Raw genomic sequence first — 18,795 nt, 5'->3', positions numbered from 1 at the left:
TGCACTCTGTCTTAGAAGCATAATTGCAACATAAACCTGAGTTTTTAAGGCAAACAATGAAAATATGCAACAAATGCAAAGGAAGCTCTTTATGATGATATGGTGAACAAGACCTATGAGCTATTGCGTGGGATACCACTTGCTCCACAAACTTGTCCACACCATGCCTCTCATTTTTTTTTACTCTTCTGCCCATAGTGATAGAGGTATGCAATTGGAAATTTGAGAGTGAAAATGAGATTACTGACAAAAATCACCTGAATACTTGTAATCACAAAAGTTAAATGTGTTAACTTTTAATAAAGATTAACTTTATGTGTTTAATTTGTGTATGTGTGTATATATATGAATACACACTATATATTTACCATATATATGGTATGTATATACTGGTAATATATTATATGCATCTATGAGCCATGAAGGACAGACTATCAGAACTGATGACATGACCTAATCAGTATGAGCTTCTTCTGACAACAGTGACTTCTGATAACAAACTCTTCCTTGGTTTTCAGAGGGCAGCCAAGATAGCAAGGTTTACAGCAGCTATACAACAGTGAAACTTAACAATTTTATTTACTATAGTAAATTTATTATTATGGTATTTATGCAACTTATTATAGTATTTATGGTATAATTATTTATGAAGTTTCATGTGGTATGAAAAGTGAATAGTGTCTGAAATCAATGTTGGAGATTTTTTTTTTCCTACAACTGAGATGTTAGCACAAAAGGTCACAGAAATCTAAGGAAATATATTACATAAATGTACATATACTATGTACACATATGCGTATATGTAGCCTATCTACATATATTATTTCTATGTGTATACATGTACTTTTGATAATAAATATACTGCCAATGTCTTTTGTATATGTGTATGAATATGCACATACTATATTCTATCTATAACTCTTTATATATACTTCCAATATATTATATTGACATATGTGGAACATACATATGTATATATAGAATATATACATTCACTTTATATATTATATAATATGTATATACACACACATACATACATGTACACACATGTGTATGTGTGTGTGTGTGTGGTTCCTCCTCTTTCCCCTTCCTCCCACTAGCTAACCAACAAATGATCTTTGCTACCAAAAAAAATATCTTTTGAAAGATGGAGAAATAGAAGGTTAGCAAAATCAAGACATCAACTGAATCTGAAATATGTCTGATATTCTACACCCAGAGATCCCCACCTCTGCAAAGTACTTGGACCAAATTTGGTCACTGATTTCAAGAGACTGTTTCAGATTATTAGCCCCTTAGAAAGGGTTGTTTAAGAAGACAAGGGCTATGTTTAGATCTTTCTTTTTTATAGACTCTAGTATTGAGCCATGTGTATAGGCAGGTATCTAACACATTCTTCTTGACACAGATAACCTTTCTACATAGATCTGCTAGTTTGAGAAAGATTTGCCAAATACAGGGGCTAGTTTCTCTGGATCAAATTATATTCCAGAACAGAGATGGAGAGATAGGCCAAGAAACAGCCTGCTAATGACTCTGAACAAGATCAGATTTAAAGAGGCGGCAATCCTTTAATCCTAGATGCTATCGCTTCCGCTATGAACCCTGAAGTCCACATACCCACGCAGCTGAGCCCTGGCTACAGTTCCCACGCACCTGGTCCGGCAGTGGCAGAGGATGTTGGCAGTTCCAAAAGCAGCCAGGATGGACCTGCTATGACGGGTCAGGTCAATCTGTAATTTCAGCCACAGACTGCTACTTAGAAAAGTTCTCTTTGCTGGCCAAACTCAGAGTGTTTGAGATGTGGAGATGCAGGGAACCTTAATCCTACTTTGGCATGAAGGGCCTCTGACATTAGTCAGAACTCTAGCCCAGACATTCTTCTTTAAAAATAGAAGGGATAGAATGCGAAGTTTACTGTGAGGGAGGGACATTAAGGTATATTGCATGGTGACAGAGAGAGAGAATTTCCAGAAGGTGCCTAGTGATACAACAGTGTTGGGGTTCTTTCTGGTTGCAATTTCTCCATTTTTACCCTAACTCCATTCTCCCCCTTCCTCCAGTCAAAGGTGAATTGTAGGTTTATTTTGATTCTCTCTCTCTCTCCTACCAGTGAGATATTTCCAATTAAGCAGTTAAGTGTAAATGAACTCATTATTATTATTATTATTATTGATAATAATAATAATAAAGAGAGCTAGCATTTAGAAGTGCTTTAAGGTTTGCATATTTTTCATCTTTTCTCAATAGATCTTCACAACAAGTAGGTGTTATCATTGTACCCATTTTAGAGGTGAGGAACTGAGCCTGAAAGAATTTGTGACTTGTCCAGAACCGCATAGCTAGTAAGTGTTGAAGCAGGATTTTAACCTAGGTCTTTAAAGTCTAGGTCTCTATCTAAGTCAAATCAGGGCAAGACAAGCAAACAAGTATATAAGTGCTGATTTGTCCGCTAAGCAATGGGCATAAAAATACAAGCAGAATAACAAGTCCCTGCCCCTTAAGGAGCTTCCATCTGATAGGGGAAGACAAAACATGAAATGAAGGCTAAAGGGAGGAAGAGGATCATAAAGGGGACATGGTAGATAATGATCAGAAGATTAAAAATACAGCTTGGGAATATCTGAGGGCAGGGTTAGTTGGGTGCTTTCTTTCAAAGGAAGGTCCTGGAAGGAACCAACCAATCAGAGAATGGGACCTCAGGGATAGAAGATAAAAGGGTGGAAGTCCAGGGGGTGAGGGGTTTTTTGTGACATGGTAGAGAAAGTTCAAAGTCAGGATTACATTCTGGAGAGGAATAAAGGCTGTCTACTATATCTGGCTGCTTCACGGATGCTCCCCAACCTCATGAGACTCAAGGTAACTAGAAAGAGGGAAAGAGGTAGAGAGTTAAAATTCTTGTACGTATATTTTGCATGTCTATAATCAATAATAGTCAATAATGGCCTATTGACTATTATTAGCTGAAACAGAGTAAAATCTCAGTAAGCCAGAATTATGCTAACTAGAATAGAAGAAAATCCAAAGGAAATAAGTTGGTTTAATCAATTAAGTAACTGCTTGGAAGATGTCTATATTCAATTTAACCTCTCATATCTTCTCTTTTATTTTTTTAAGTTTTTGCAAGGCAATGGGGTTAAGTGGCTTGCCCAAGGTCACACAGCTAGGTAATTATTAAGTGTCTGAGGCCGGATTTGAACTCAGGTACTCCTGACTCCAGGGCCAGTGGCAGCACCTAGCTGCTCCTCTCTCATATCTTCTTAAGTAATGTTGTACAATGAAAACAAATCCTGAGAATGATGGCTTTTGAATCTCTAGAAAATCCTCAAACATTAAAGAAAGTATGCTGAGGATATCATTTTTATGAAGTCGGGGAAGTGTAACAATATAGTGACACCTTGATTAATGCATGTCTCATATGACTCAGTGGCACTCTTTCTGCTGAGTGCCACAGTTCTTAATCCTCCTCCTTCCATTTTTTTCAGTATCCTTCCACTCTCTAACTTCTTCTTTCCTTTTATGAAGACTGTATAGAATCTATCAACACAGGTTCAGATTATCATAGATTTAGAGCAGGAGGTAACTTCAAAGTTCATCTAGTCCAGCCTTCTCATTTTACAGATAATGCCCATCATGGTGAAATGACTTACCAAAGGTAACATGGGTAGAAAATAGTAGTCAAGATTTGAACTCCTGCATTCAGAAGACATCAACTGGTCTTTTATATTATATTGCTTCTCATAGATGTCAGTCATTATACTTGTTTGATTGATTTGAGTTCAAATTAATTTTGATATGTTGCTTGGGAGGTAATAAATTAATGTTGGGTTTGAACTTAGAGAAGTTAGTTCATCCTGACTGTCACTTACCATCTGTGTAACTTAGGACAGGTCACTGAGCCTCTCTGTAAAATATAGCGATTGAGCTAGATAGCCTCTAGGTCTCTTCCTCCTTCAGGACTTTCATTTTAAGTCTATTATAGATAACTGTGGCACAAAAGACTTTGTTTTTTTTTTTAATTTCAGAAAGGTTTTATTTATTTCGAGTTTTACAATTTCCCCCCCAATCTTGCTTCCCTCCTTCCACCCCCCCACAGAAGGCAGTTTCTTAGTTTTTACATCATTCCCATAGTATGTATTGATCTAAGTTGAATGTGATGAGAGAGAAATCATATCCTTAAAGAAGAAACATATAGTATGAGATAAAGCAGAATTACATAATAAGACAATTTTTTAAAAAATAAAAAAACATAGAAAGTCTTTGGTCTTTGTTGAAACTCCACAATTTTTTTTTCCGGATACAGATGGCATTCTCCATTGCAGATATCCCAGAATTGTGCCTGATTTTTGCCCTGTTAGGATGAGCAAGTCCACTAAGGTTGATCATCACTCCCATGTTGCTGTTAGGGTATATGATGTTCTTCTGGTTCTGCTCATCTTGCTCAGCATCAGTTCATGCAAAATTGCTCTAAATCACTAATTATTAGAGAAATGCAAATCAAAACATCTCTGAGGTACCACCTCACACCTCTCAGACTGGCCAATATGACCAGAAAAGGACAATGATCAAAGTTGGAAGGGATATGGGAAATCTGGAACACTAATACATTGTTGGTGGAGCTATGAACTGATCCAGCCTTTCTGGAGAACAATTTGGAATTATGCCCCCAAAACCACAAAAATGTGCATACCCTTTGATCCAGCAATACCACTACTGGGTCTATAACCTGAAGAGATTATGAAAAGGGGCAAAAACATCACCTGTACAAAAATGTTTATAACAGCTCTATGGTGGCAAAGAAATGGAAACTGAGGGAATGTCCATCAATTGGGGAATGGCTTAACAAACTGTGGTATGTGCATGTGATGGAACACTATTGTTCAATTAGCAACCAAGAGGGATAGGAATTCAGGGAAGCCTGGAAGGATTTGCATGGACTTTGTTATTTATTTATTTTTTTAGGATTTTGCAAGGCAAATGGGGTTAAGTGGCTTGCCCAAGGCCACACAGCTAGGTGTCTGAGGCCAGATTTGAACTCAGGTACTCCTGACTCCAGGGTTGGTGCTCTATCCACTGTGCCACCTAGCTGCCCCAACTTCATTTTTTTTTAAAGAAATTTCCATCACCACCAATCTGATCTGAAAGTTGTAGAATGAGCAGGGGACTTTTGAAATAATCAGACAGAGACATCTTTGAAGGTAAATATGATTTAGTCCTTTTGAGATTTCTGGCAGGGATATGGGAGGGAGGAACCTTAGATTCTTTTCCCCCCTTCTCTTATGTTGTTATATTAGTTATTTTTTTGGGGGGGGGGGGTGTTGCAAGGCAATGGGGTTAAGTGACTTGCCCAAGGTCACACAGCTAGGTAATTATTAAGTGTCTAAGGCTGGATTTGAACTCAGGTCATCCTGACTCCCGGGTTGGTGCTCTATCACTGCACCACCTAGATGCCCTATATTAGTTATTTAATATCTATTTGTCCTATGCTTTGTATCAACAGCTTGGAATGTATCCCTATTCTTCCTATATTAATTCTAAACCTGATTAGTTCCTGACCCCAGAATGTAGATTGTTCTCTTTTGCTACCAACGATATTACTGTACAATGTAGAAAACTTTTTTCTTTTTTTAAACAATCGGTGTTGCCTGGTTAACCTTCATTTAACCTGATAATCAATATTACTAGAAAATAAAAGTTTTTAAAAGATCCTTGGTGTGATGGTCTATTGCAGCAAATCAGCAATTGTTCTCAGAGTTACAATCTCATATAGTTACCACAGTATCATACAACTCTGCAGGTGCTTCCAGCCCTAAATCTATGATCTTTTGAACCAATTTCCTTGGAGGCAAGACCCAAACTATTTTTGAAGAATAAAATAGTGGATGATGTCTTAATTTGCACATGAATCAGATTTGAGGCAGAATTGCATAAAGTCATCAACCTCTCTCTCACACTTCCAGAATCAAGACAAAAGTCAAGATGACTGGTAATGACCTGGGATGCAGTGTATGATGTTGATATTCTCTATTTCTGACCAAATATTAAGTGCTCTGCTGGTACTTCTTCAGTTTCCTTCATGGTCATTAGAACAAATTGTTCTCATCTTCCCTTCTATTAGAAAAGGTGTTCTCATGCTACTGGTAGACATTCCTTTAATTCACAGTGGGATATGAGGCCCATTGGCTTCATTCTGGTTTAGACCATCAGCCAATGAAGTTTTTTCAGAGTGTGGCCATGTGCATGCTAAAGCTTCCTGGGGCCTAGTACTGGGTAGCAGGTAGATGCCAAAAGTAGATGAGCAGATCTGAAAAAGGCTTTCTCACCAGAGGTGTTTGTTGCTATTTGTCCTTTGTTCTTGAAGAGGATTATGGCATCAGGGAAGTAATGCCATGATAGTCCTTCCTGAACACTCCATACACTCCAGGGCCAACTCCCTATCTACTCAATTATGTTATCTCTCCATAGAAGGAGACCCTTTATATAGGATATGCAAGCAAGATTTATACCTACATATCTGGGAAGTGAGATAAGGATTATAATGAGAAAATAAAATCTCAGCTGGATTTTGAGTCAGAACCCCTAGGTTCAGGTCACATTTTTGCCATTTATTGGTTATATGACCTCGAGTAAATAATTTAATTTCTCTGAGGTTCCATTTCTTCATATGCCTCTCAAAACTCTAAGGCTTTCTCTGAAACTATAAATTGCAGAGAAAGGGCTAACCTGCATTAATAGAGTAATTTTCCATTTGGGGTAGTTTCCTATACCCCTATCCCTCCTACCCTACAGGAGTATAGTGGGAATGGAATGAGCTATTTGTTTATAATAATATATTGTAAAGATAAAATATTTTATTAGTGAGTTGTTAAATACTAGACTGGCCATGAGAGAGGAGGGAACTAAAATAGTAAAGAAAAAAAAGAGAAATTGTGTGCAAAGTAAATAAAAAAGCAATATCTGGGTCAAAGGGCATTTTGGTAAACATGAGGTTTGGGGATTTTTTGGTTTTTTGCTCTTTTCTTAAGAAAAACAATGGATAATATTAGAGAAATAAGGAAGAAAGAGCATTAGTCTTCTCACCTGTCATGTTATATTCCTGGAAATTTTATTTTTCCCAAGCTAATTGGATTCAAATTCCAGTCACATGATTAGCTATATCTCCCTCTGCAAAATAATAAAGGATGACATATTCTGGAAACTAATAAGAACACGTATTCTTAGGTCACTGAAATCAAGAGAGACAAGACCTCAGTGGAAGTTTCCAGGATGTTTCATGTCAATTTGTGACCTGGTTCAGTTACTGAAATTATAGCTCAGAAGCTGTGGCTAGCAGAGGCTCTCTCAGCTGGCCTTGGTTCACATGATGAATCACTACTTGGAAGGTTGGGGGGAGAGGGTACAAAAAATGAGCATTCTATAGCTCAGCCCAGGTTTCTTTCCAGCCATCTCTGAGAATCATGCTGAAAAGGATCACTGTGGTATGAAGAAAGATTGGTTTTTAAGAGTCCCCTCCTCCTCTGTCACAACATTTCTCCAAGTTTTTCATTCAGATAGTTCAGAAAGACTATTAGTGATTGAATCTACCTCCTGGCAAGGAGGGCATGGATTTAACTGCAAAATGAGACATATACTTTTGGACTTGTTAAATGTGGGAATTGGTTTTGATGAACCAACTATATGTGTCATGAAGTTCCTCATTTTCTTCTTAATTGGTAAATGGAGTAGGACAAGGGAGAGATAAATACTTATCAAGTAATTTTTAAAAAATACTTTTTTTATGGTATTGTAGAAAGGATATTAAGTCATTGCTTCTAGATTTTAATCCTAAATTCATCATAACTCAATATCTTACCTTAAACCAGAATCTTTACCTCTTTGAGCCCCAGTTTCATAAACTATAAAATGAGGATTGCATTAACTTTCCCCTAAACTTTGATCTAGCTCTATAATTCTAGCATCTTAATAACTTTATGTTCTCCAACTTCAATCAAGCTAGTGATGCTTGAGTCACTGGAATGATTTTAGTGACCGTCAGTCCTAAAGAGAACTTAATGGATTTTATCATTATTTTAATAATCTTAAACATTTTATCAAAATATTCAGAAATTGTGGCAGTCCTAATTCATACAAATAGTCTATAAATTGTTGGAACTAGATGAAGTCTAAGGATCCATCTAGATAAAAAATTTTTGACATTGTTTATTGATATAAACATGCAGAAAATATTTTATCTTTTTCATATGAATATTTTTAGTCCCTGAAAATCTCAGAGAAGAAAGTATTATATATATATGTATATATATGCCAAGTAATATTAAATATTCATGAAATGACAAATTAGAAAAGTTATCTGACCAAGGTAAAATTAGTCAGAGAAGGCTTCTTGGAGGAGGTGAGTCTTAAAATGAGTTTTTAAGGGCAAAAGGTCACAGCTGTTCCTTTCCATATTCTGGAAAGGTGCCCAAAATCTGAGGTCATCCTTGAGGCTAGCAGTGATTCCCCCATCCATCTTTCATCTCCTCCCAGCTTTCTTCACTGATACAGCCAGCCTGGGGACCTCTGCAAGAAGTTGGCAATGACAAACAATGGGATTCATTGAAGGGCCCTGGGAGTCTGGAAAGGAAAGCACAAAAAAACTGGACTCTTCAGCTGTCTGCCTGGATGTTGCATAAATGCTGGAGGGGGAAGAGGAATGGCTGGGTCAGAGTGGTTCACAGCAGTCACAGTCAATCGCTGGCTGTGGCCCAACCAAACCTGCTGACAGGCCCAGCCTCTCCCACCTGTTTTCTCTGGGTCTAGACAAAAGAGGAATAGAGAGAAGGAAAAGGGTGGAGGCTTCAAATGAAAATTAATTAACACCATCTATTTTAGCTCCTTTTGTTTAAAGACAATCCCTTAATCCTAGTCACTAGAATCCATATTTTCCCATTGGTCCATGGTAAGTAGAAAGAGTCTTGAAGAGCTTAAGAAGCTCCACCATATTCAATTCCTTCCCAATTGGGTGATTTCCTTCCTGGGTAAATAACACCAAAGATGCCAGTGACTCAATCGGTTCTATTTCTGAGGAATAGCATTAGATAAGGAGTATGGAAAGGGGGTTAGCTATCTTCTGCATGGCTCCAGAAGGCATGATGAGGAACAAGGGGAGAAAGACATTTCAGGAAAATATCAGGAAATCAAAGTTATTCCAAAGTGGAATGTACAGAGTTCCTAGTTACTGAAGATTTTCATACAGACCTTGAGAAATTACTTCTCCCTGGTGTTCAACAAGTGAGAGCATTGTGCAGGAGATTTATGTAATGGATGGTGTTTATGTAATGGGTGGTATATGACACCAGACTCTAATATTCTATGAATCATTACCTCAAAAGACTGGATTGTGGGGGAAGGGTAAAAGAAACTGTAATTTTAAAAAAATCCCTTCACTGCTAGCTATGGTTTAGGGATCGCAGTATAGAAGACAGATTCAAGCTTAGGGAGTCCTTGCTTCTAAGAATAATCAGCTTCTCTACTAGGAATATTAGATTTGTGACCCATATTTCTCTATAAGGACCCTGATCCTTTGACAAGCAATAAGACTGACTAAACATTAACAAAGAATGGATTTATAAAAGAATAGTAATACTAATAAAATAATCTAGCCCCTCTTCCCATGTCTAATTCTCCTACAACAGCATTCCTGTAAGACACAATCTAGATAGAAGTTCCATCTTGTCCCAGTGGACTTGAAAACCTGTTGAAGACACAGCATTTTTGATCACTTGCCTACTTCTCCTTGAATGACACCTCCTCCCGCTCACCAGTCATATGTGTTTCATGTTGCAATTATTTTGGTATATCTTGGATTTACTTGGAATTTCTTCCCTTTTCATTTTGGAACTCCTCCTAAGACTTAGCTGGGAAAGACCTTAGTTTAAAAAGGGCAAGGTCTCCTACTGCATCCAGGGCCATATCTAATTATACTGATCCATATCTGGTCATTGAAAGCAGATGCCTCCAGAGGAGAAAGTGAGTTTGGTGACTTTATATAGCCTTCCCTCACTTAAATCCAATTCACTTCCTGATGTCATGATCCTCTTTGAGAATAAAGGACAAAGAAGAGAAGAACCACTAATATTACTACTATCTCTGGATAGTGTCTTCTAAGGCATTCAAAATGAAGTATTCATCAAAAGAATAGTAGTGAATAAAATTGCCAACAGAGAAGGTGTAGAGCAGGAGTTCTCAAACTAGAGTTCATGAACTTTTTTTTAATGCTTTCATAATTTTATTGGTTGACCTGATAATCCTGTGTTCTATTTTATGAATGTAAAATTAATTATTCTGAGAAGTTATCCATAGAATTGACCAGAATGTCAATGAATTTCATGACACAAAATAAGCTTAATAATCCTTGATACAGAACAAGAGCAAGACAAATAACCTGTGCTATACTGTGTTATGCATAGGATGTGTGATATGATAAACTGTGAAATGATATGCTTTTATACATACATGCTATGTCATAACATGTCAAACCAATTCATGCCTATAGCCTCTGTCAGACCTGTCACAGTTCTGTCATAGGGATATCCCAGTTCATCATGTCTCTGCCATTCCTCTGTCACACCCCATGCCACACCTATGTCCCAATCTGTCATGCTCTCTGCCATAGCTATATTGCACTCCTCTCATGTTTCTATCATAGCTATGCCATCCACCAGTCATAGCTATGTTATAATCTGTCAGGTTATGCCATGCCTCTGTTATGGCTATAGTCCATATTCATCATACCTATACCATGCCACACATTTGTTGTATCCATGTCCTACCTCCATCTCATCAAGACCGTATCATTCTTCAATCACACCTGTGTCAAACCTCTGACACAATGTCATGGCTACATTGTGCTTATGTCACACATATGTGTCTATGCCATGGTCTGCTATGCCTCTATGTTATTCATTTGTCACACCTTCATCATGTCTCTATCACAGTCGTCAGACATCATCATAGTTATGCATTGAGAAGACACATCATATTATGATATATCTCAATCTTATCATGACTATGTCACAATCTGACCTGGTTAAACTATACATCTTTCATGCCTCCATCATGCCTCTGGCTTCTAGATCCCCAGAGAGTCCATTTCACTTTTGAATTGCTCTAAATGTTAAAGGATTTTCCTTTATATTAAACGTACATCTGCCTCTGAAATTTTCATGCATTGCTCTTAGTTCAGTTGTCTGAGACCAAGAAAGATGATCCTTAACATTTCCACATTATACGTTTTAAAATATTTAAAATACAGCTATTATTATCTCCCTGGATCTTCTTTTTCTCCAGATTAACCATTTCCAGTTCCCTTCAAATATAAAATATAATATGTTATATAAAATGACACAACACAATATAACAATATAAAACAAAACATAGGATAATATAACTAATGTAATGCAGTACAGTATAGCACAGCACAGAACAATATGATATAATTAATAAAATATCACAATATAGCATGATATGATATAACATAATATAATAATATAATATAATATAATTAATATAATATAGTGATATGGGAAGGTCTCATAAAAGAAATAGGGTTTGATCTGGACCTTGATAGTTAAGAAATATTTTGATAGTCAGAAATGGAGTTGAGACACAGAGGGAATGAGACAGAGGGAAAGAAACAGGATTGAAGGATTGAATGACATAAACAAAGAGAATGAGAAAGGAAAGAGGAAAAGTTTTTTTTTCAAGTGGATTTACAGACCAATTTTATAGAAAAAAGAGGGAAATAAGCCTGGAAAAGTTAAGCTGATGCCAAATGGTGTCAGAAAATTGAAAATCAAATGAAAGAAATGGAAATGTTTTCATGAAAAAGACTAGGAGAAATACTACTAAGAGACTAAGTCAACCTAGATATTAACTGTGTGACTCTAGGAAAGCTTCAGTCAACATCATGTATAAAAGGGAAGGTGTTAAACTCACTGACCTCTAAATTCTCTTTTAGTTCTAAATGGATGCTATGATTTTGTGATATGATCTCATTGACTAAAAAAGAAAGAACAAAAATGGTTAACAGAGAGTTGATACTCCAAGATAAAGTTAGGAGACAGTAGAAAAACCCTTAAGATATCTTTCAGACAAACCTTATCTAGAAATAGTGGTCATGTGATTGTCAATGATTCCTAATAGATTTGGAGAACTTAAGATGCTCCAAAGGAATGGAGAAGAGCAAAAGTCTTGATTTAAAAGGTAAATGAAACAGTCTTTGCTCTTGTAGGGGGAATTTAACATATCTTCAAGACTCCCCCAAACAAGGTGGTTCAACATGATACTGGAGTAAGAGGCTGGGGAGCTCCAGATTGATTATATAAATAGTTCAATATTCAAAGTAAAATGTTCACATGAGGTAGTCTGGGCTGGGCAGCCAAACAACAGTCTTGAATAATTTGCAGACACCGCCCCCCTGCAAACCCCTAGGCTAATTATAGAAAACTTACAAAGAAAGGAGGAGCCATAGAGTATGTTAGTGCAGATATGCTATTTTTGAGTTTACTCTATTCAGCACTGTGCTCAGGTCCCAGACATCTGGGTGCTCTCTCAGGTCTGTTTGGATTGCCCAGGTCTGGGCATGCAAGGCCTTATACTGGTCACTGTGGTCATACACCAGTCAGTGTATTTTCTTTTGACTTACATTAATCTTGTTGTACATTATTTCTGACTTTCATATTGTTATGGACTCCATATCACTATCATCATCATCATCATCATCATCATCATCATCATCATCATTATTGATTTCACCAACAGAAACTTTTGCTAGGAAATCAACATTATTCATGACTTTTCCTGCTTAAGGAATTCATATTATGGCTTTCACCAATAGGGACCCCACAATAGCTATAGTAAAATAATCATGATAGGTACAAATTTGTTTGTACTTATCAACAAAGGCATTGTGATGTCATGGAATTACTGCTGGATTTGAAATAATTATGAAGGTTTGGTTTTGACTCCCTATTCAGACATTTACTAACCATGTAATTAGGTTAGTTAATCTCTCTAAGCACCAATTTCCTCTTCTGTAAAATGGGGATATCCATGCCAATACCACACTTATTATAGGGTTTCTTTGAGTAAAGCACTTTATAAACCTTAATGCATTCCAGAAATGTGTTATTATAAAGTCAGGTTTGATAATTAATGATTAAGGAACGTAATTAAAAAAGTAACATAAAAATAAGCCAGTTTTTATTTGAATTTTTATCCCTGTTCTCTTTCCATTCACCTCTCTTCTTTCAGGTTAGAGACATTTGGTCACATGTTGATCAACCTAGATAAGTTAAGAGTAGATAGGAATCAAGTTCTTACATTTGGGTTCAAAAAATCAACATCACAAGTGTAGGATAGGGGAGGCAATGCACAATATCAGTTCATCTGAAGAAGATCTGGGTGTTTGTTTTTTTAATGAATTGTGAGGTCAGTTGATCCCCAATGTGATATAGCAGCCAAGAATTAATGCATGTTTAGGCTGCATTGAGAGACACAGTCTTTAGAATTACAGAGATGATAGTCCTTTATCATATTTAAAATCATTTGTGATATTATGTTCATTTGTAGGAGCCACAGATACTTATTAGTATCTGAAGGTGAACACCAAGGATGATGAAAAGCCTTGAGATCATTCCATGTGAGAGTCAGTCAAAGGAAATAGGCATGTTTAAGGTAGGTTGAGGGATCTATTGGAGGTGGGAAAAATCAGAGAGAAGAGGCACAATGTTTCCCCCAACAGGGGAAATAAGGGGAGGACAAGAGAGCTGTCTTCAAATATTTTAAGGGCTGTCATGTGGATAGGGGATTAGGCTTATTTCTCCTGGCACCCAAAGTCAGAGCCAGGAGCCATGGGAGGAGCTGCAGATGTAGATTTAGGATGGATATATATTTAAAAAAAACTCCTAACAATTGGAGTTATCCAATAGTGGAATGGGTTTCCTCCAAATGTATTGAGCTTCCCCTCTCTAGAGGTCTTTCAAGCAATGAATTGATGGTCACTTTTCAGAAGGGAAGATTTAGAAAAATCTTCAGGTGTTACTACTGGAATTAGTCATTCTCTGAGGTTCCCCCAACTCTGAGATTCTGTGTATATTTGTGAGGGATTCCTGTCTTATTATGGAAGAAAAGAGAAAGGACATGAAAGAGCGAAGATGAAAGAGGAAAACCAGAAAGCAGTTTTTATTCAATTAGAATTGAAGGGGTAAAATTAAAATGACCAAAAGAATAATACCCTCTTCCACACCAAGATTGGTCCTAGCCCAGGTGTTAAGTCTCTTTGTCTTTTCTTCAGCAACTGGACTAGTAGGATAAGCACTCTTTGTTGTTTAGTTATTTTTCAGTCTGGCTCTTTATGACCCCATTGGGGCTTTTCTTGGTATATATATATATATATATATATATATATATATATATATATATATATATAATGTAGTGGTTTGACATTTCCTTCTCCAACTCATTTTACAGATGAGAAAACTGAGGTAAACAGAGTTAAGTAACTTGCCTATGGTCTCACAGCTAGTGTCTGATATCAGGCAGAAAAAAAGGACATGATTATGAGTTTTAAAAATTACTGTAGGTTTGAGACTTCATTTCTTCATTTCCTAAATGAGGAAACTGACTTTGAGCAAATCACTTGAACCTCTTTAAGGGGAAGCTGATTGTCTGTTTTGGGTGAATTTTGTTTTGGCGGGGAGAATTCCTGTTCAGGGATGAGTACGATAAGGTCGACTTGGGAGTTTCTTAAGTAGGATCTGTGATTTCTCTGAATGTTTCCTAATCTGAAAAAAAGGGAACAATATTTCTGGAACTATCTACCCTATCAGTTGTAGTAAGGAAAGAACTTTGCAAAGCATAAAATAAATGAGTTGCTACTATTATTGTTATTATTGTGGTTTAAGTGACTGGGTGACTCTGATATTAGACATGATTCACTAGTAATTTAAAGAACTTAAAGGAATTAGGAGACAGGACTACATTCTTGAAGTCAGAATCTAAAGAGGAAGGAAAGCCTTTTCAACCCCTATTAAATCACAAATATAGATAATTGCCCCCTAACTTGGGCTACCCTGTTCTGATCACAAACACTCACTTAGCTAAATAAAATTTAGGCACAATTGTTGGTATGAGGTCAAATCCTACCCAGAGTAATTACCTACTCCTTCCTTTTTGAGGAATGATCAGGAAAACTTTCATAAGTTACTTGCCTCCAAGGAATTTATAAAATGACATTTACTCCTTTTTCTACATAAACTGTAAACTTCTGTGGTTCAGAGACATGAAAGATTTTCTTGAGTTGATCTTGGAACCGGAAGATAACATATATATCTTGAATCATAGGATTTGAGAAGTAGCATAGAACCAATGTGGGAAAAGCACTGATTCTAAAGTCAGATGACTTAGGTTCAAATTTTGCCTTAGGTAATTCCTTTGGACCTCAGTTTCCTCATTAGTAAAATGAGAGGAAGGAACATGACCTCTGAAGTTTCTTCCAGGCTATATGATCCTATGTGAGAAAAGGAAGAGACTTTAAGGCATTTATTTTTTATTTTTTAATTATTTTTATTTAATGCAATGGGGTTAAGTGACTTGTCCAAGGTCACACAGGCAATTATTAAGTGTCTGAGGTCATATTTGAACTCAGATCCTCCTGACTCCAGGGCTAGCACTCTATCCACTGTGCCACCTAGCTGCCCCAGGAAGAGACTTTTTTAAAAATCATCTTATTCAAATATCTCATTTCCTAAATGAGGAAACTGAGGCCCAGGGTCTACCTGTAACATCTCTCATCTCTGTTTCTCTCTACTCACATAGCTACCACTCTAGTTCAGGCTCCCTTCACAGACTATAACATTAACCTATTTTATCCTGCTTCTTTCAGTCTTTATCCTCTCCAAACCATCCTTCACTCAGTTGCCAAATTAATCTTTCTAAGGCACAGGTCTGACCATGTCACTCATCTTTAGTGCCTTTCTATTGCCTTAAGAATAAAATAAAATCACTCCTTTTCACCCTTATTAACATTCTTCTTCTTCTTCTTTGCATATATTACATCCCAGGCAAAAAATTGTTCTCTAAATGTGATGCTCAATCTTTATCCTAGCTACATTTATATAAGCTGTCCCTAGTTCCTAAGGTTATTCCTTCCTCATCTCTGCCACTCAGAACTCATATCTTTCATTCAGTTTCTGCTCAGATGGTACCTTCTTCATGGAACCTTCTAAAAAATCATAGATTTATTGCTGGAGGGACCTTAGAGGCAATTGAGCAAAATCTCCTCATTTTTCAGAGGAGAAAACCAAGGCTATGAGAAATTAAATGATACCTGGAGTCTAACAGTTTAAAATTTTGGAGGCAAGATATAAACTAAGGTCTTCCTGACTTCAAACCCAGTGCTCTACCTATTGTAACACCTAGCTGCTACTAGGTGTCATGAATCCTATTTCCTCCTACTGCCTATTGCTAGTAGTCTTCTCTTTCCTCGGGTTATCTTGAGTTTGCTTGTCTCTGGATAGGAGGATGTCCCATTGTAGTATATAGTGGAAAGATCCCTGCACTTGGAATCAGAGGATATATACCAACAATTGTGCTTAAATTTTATTTAGCTATAAATGAATGTTTGTGATTAGAACAGGGTAGCCCAAGTTAAGGGTCAGTCATCTATATTTGTGATTTAATAGGGGTTTACCACTAGTTTATCACTTACTATCTGCACAACCATGTCCTTTTGTGACTGGAAGGGCAAGTCCCACATTTTCCTTTTTAATAAAAATGAAGGCATTGGACTAAATAGTCTCAAGTCCTTCCAACTCTAAATCTATCATTTGTGGTCAACATGGACCCAAGTTGGATCTGCCCTAGTAGAAAACCAAACATCTAAAGGTCAGAGGTCATTCCATTTCTGTCTTTGTATTCCTATCTCCTTACCTTGTTCATAATAGGTACTTAGTAAATGCTTAATGATTTGAATTGGAGCTTCTCAAGATCACACAGCTGGTTAATGAATGCATTTACACTACCATCCAGGTCCTATCCAGCTTACAGGACTAGAAGGAGACCAAGGGAAATAATATATGGGTGTTTTGTATTTTATAAACATTATACAAATGAATTATTTGGACTAGACTTTTGGTTTCTTTTGTGTAGGGAAGAACTTCTGAGGAAACCCTTTCTGCAACTTATAGTCTTAGAGAGTTCTTTGGAGAAAATGAGGCATTAAAAAATTGTCCTCAGGGGTGTCTACAAACACCGCATTAAACACAGTTTCCTTTCTATGCAAGGCTGCCTTATTCACTATCCTATCCAGTTTTTATATCATTATTATTTATTTCAATATTTATATCATTGTGCTAGTCCGTACTATGTACACTATTATCTTGCCTCTTATCATAGTGCAGTATTATGGAGGAAAGGAGGAAGTAAACTCAAGGCAAGAAGTCAGAACCTGGACTTGTAATCACTGATTGCTATAAGATTTCAAATCAGACTCCTCCCTCATTTAAGCTTTGGTTACTGCCTTAAAGAGAGTGTGAAGGATGTAGACAAGGGTGTCTTGAAAATTAGTGCATCGGTGACTGTATGACACCTGGGAAATACGAATCACTCTATTTTTAAAGAAAGGTAGAACAATTATCTGCTCCTTAAGCATAGGAGGGTGAGGCAGGGATAACTAGGGCTCAAAGGATCAGGCTGAAGATGAAGGAATAATTGTTTTTGTTAAGAATGATAATCATTTATTAATACTCAGGCTGAACCTAGGCAGCATCTCCACCCTCAAAAAAGCTTAAATGTTACAAAAGGACAGTTCAGTAGGAGTCCTGATGCTTGCAAGGGGAATGGAATCTACATGGGATGATTAACACATTAAGGACCAAAAAGGCAGAGGATCAGGCTAGTGTGTTAAGATATACAGTGATAGGGAGTGTCTGTGATTTATACCATATTTCATCATTATAGCTTCAACTTTGTGGAGTTTTTAAGAGTTTATAAAGTATTTTCCTTATAACAAGATAGTGAGGTAGGTACACTAAATATCACTGATGTTTTACAGTTGAGGTAATAGGCTCAGAAAGGTTGACTTTAAAGTTTTACAGAACCATTTTTTGGGGGGGGGTTGCAAGGCAATGGGATTAAGTGGCTTGCCCAAGTCCACACAGCTAGGTAATTAGTAAGTGTCTGAGGCCAACTTTGAACCCAGGTACTCCTGGCTCCAGGGCTGGTGCTCTATCCACTGTGCCACCTAGCCGCCCATCAGAACCATTTTGTAGCAAAGTTAAGATCCAATTCTCTTGAGACTAAGTCTAATATCTTTCTGTTACCCCCTTGCCTCTCTTGTCTGGAGCTTTAGAGAAGCCTCAACTGTCTAGGGGAAGAGAGAAGATTCAGAAGTAAAATAAAGGGGGTTAGATATATCTGAATAGTTTAGCCCTGGGAGTCTAGATTCTCTGTACACTTTTAGATAGAAACCAGAGTTATTAGAGATAATCTTAATATAGATCCAAGTTTCCTTAACTTCGTGACCCATATACTCCATAGCTGAATTAGAACCACTCTGGTTTTCTGGCAGTAGTGGTGTGCAATTGGATCAGCTAATGTTTGGTTTTTAGCACTGGATATGATCTTAACTCACAAAGAATGAAGTGAGTGGGCTTAGAGCCTGCACTTAAAAAAAATCATTGCCAAGATTCAAAGGCAAAGTGAAATGGTAAAGTGAATTGAATACTGGATTTGGGTCAGAATCCTGGAATCAAA

This window comes from Macrotis lagotis, chromosome 1 (genome assembly GCF_037893015.1).
Source record: "Macrotis lagotis isolate mMagLag1 chromosome 1, bilby.v1.9.chrom.fasta, whole genome shotgun sequence".
Classification (NCBI taxonomy): Eukaryota; Metazoa; Chordata; class Mammalia; order Peramelemorphia; family Peramelidae; genus Macrotis; species Macrotis lagotis.
Note: the sequence above shows the minus strand (reverse complement) of the source record.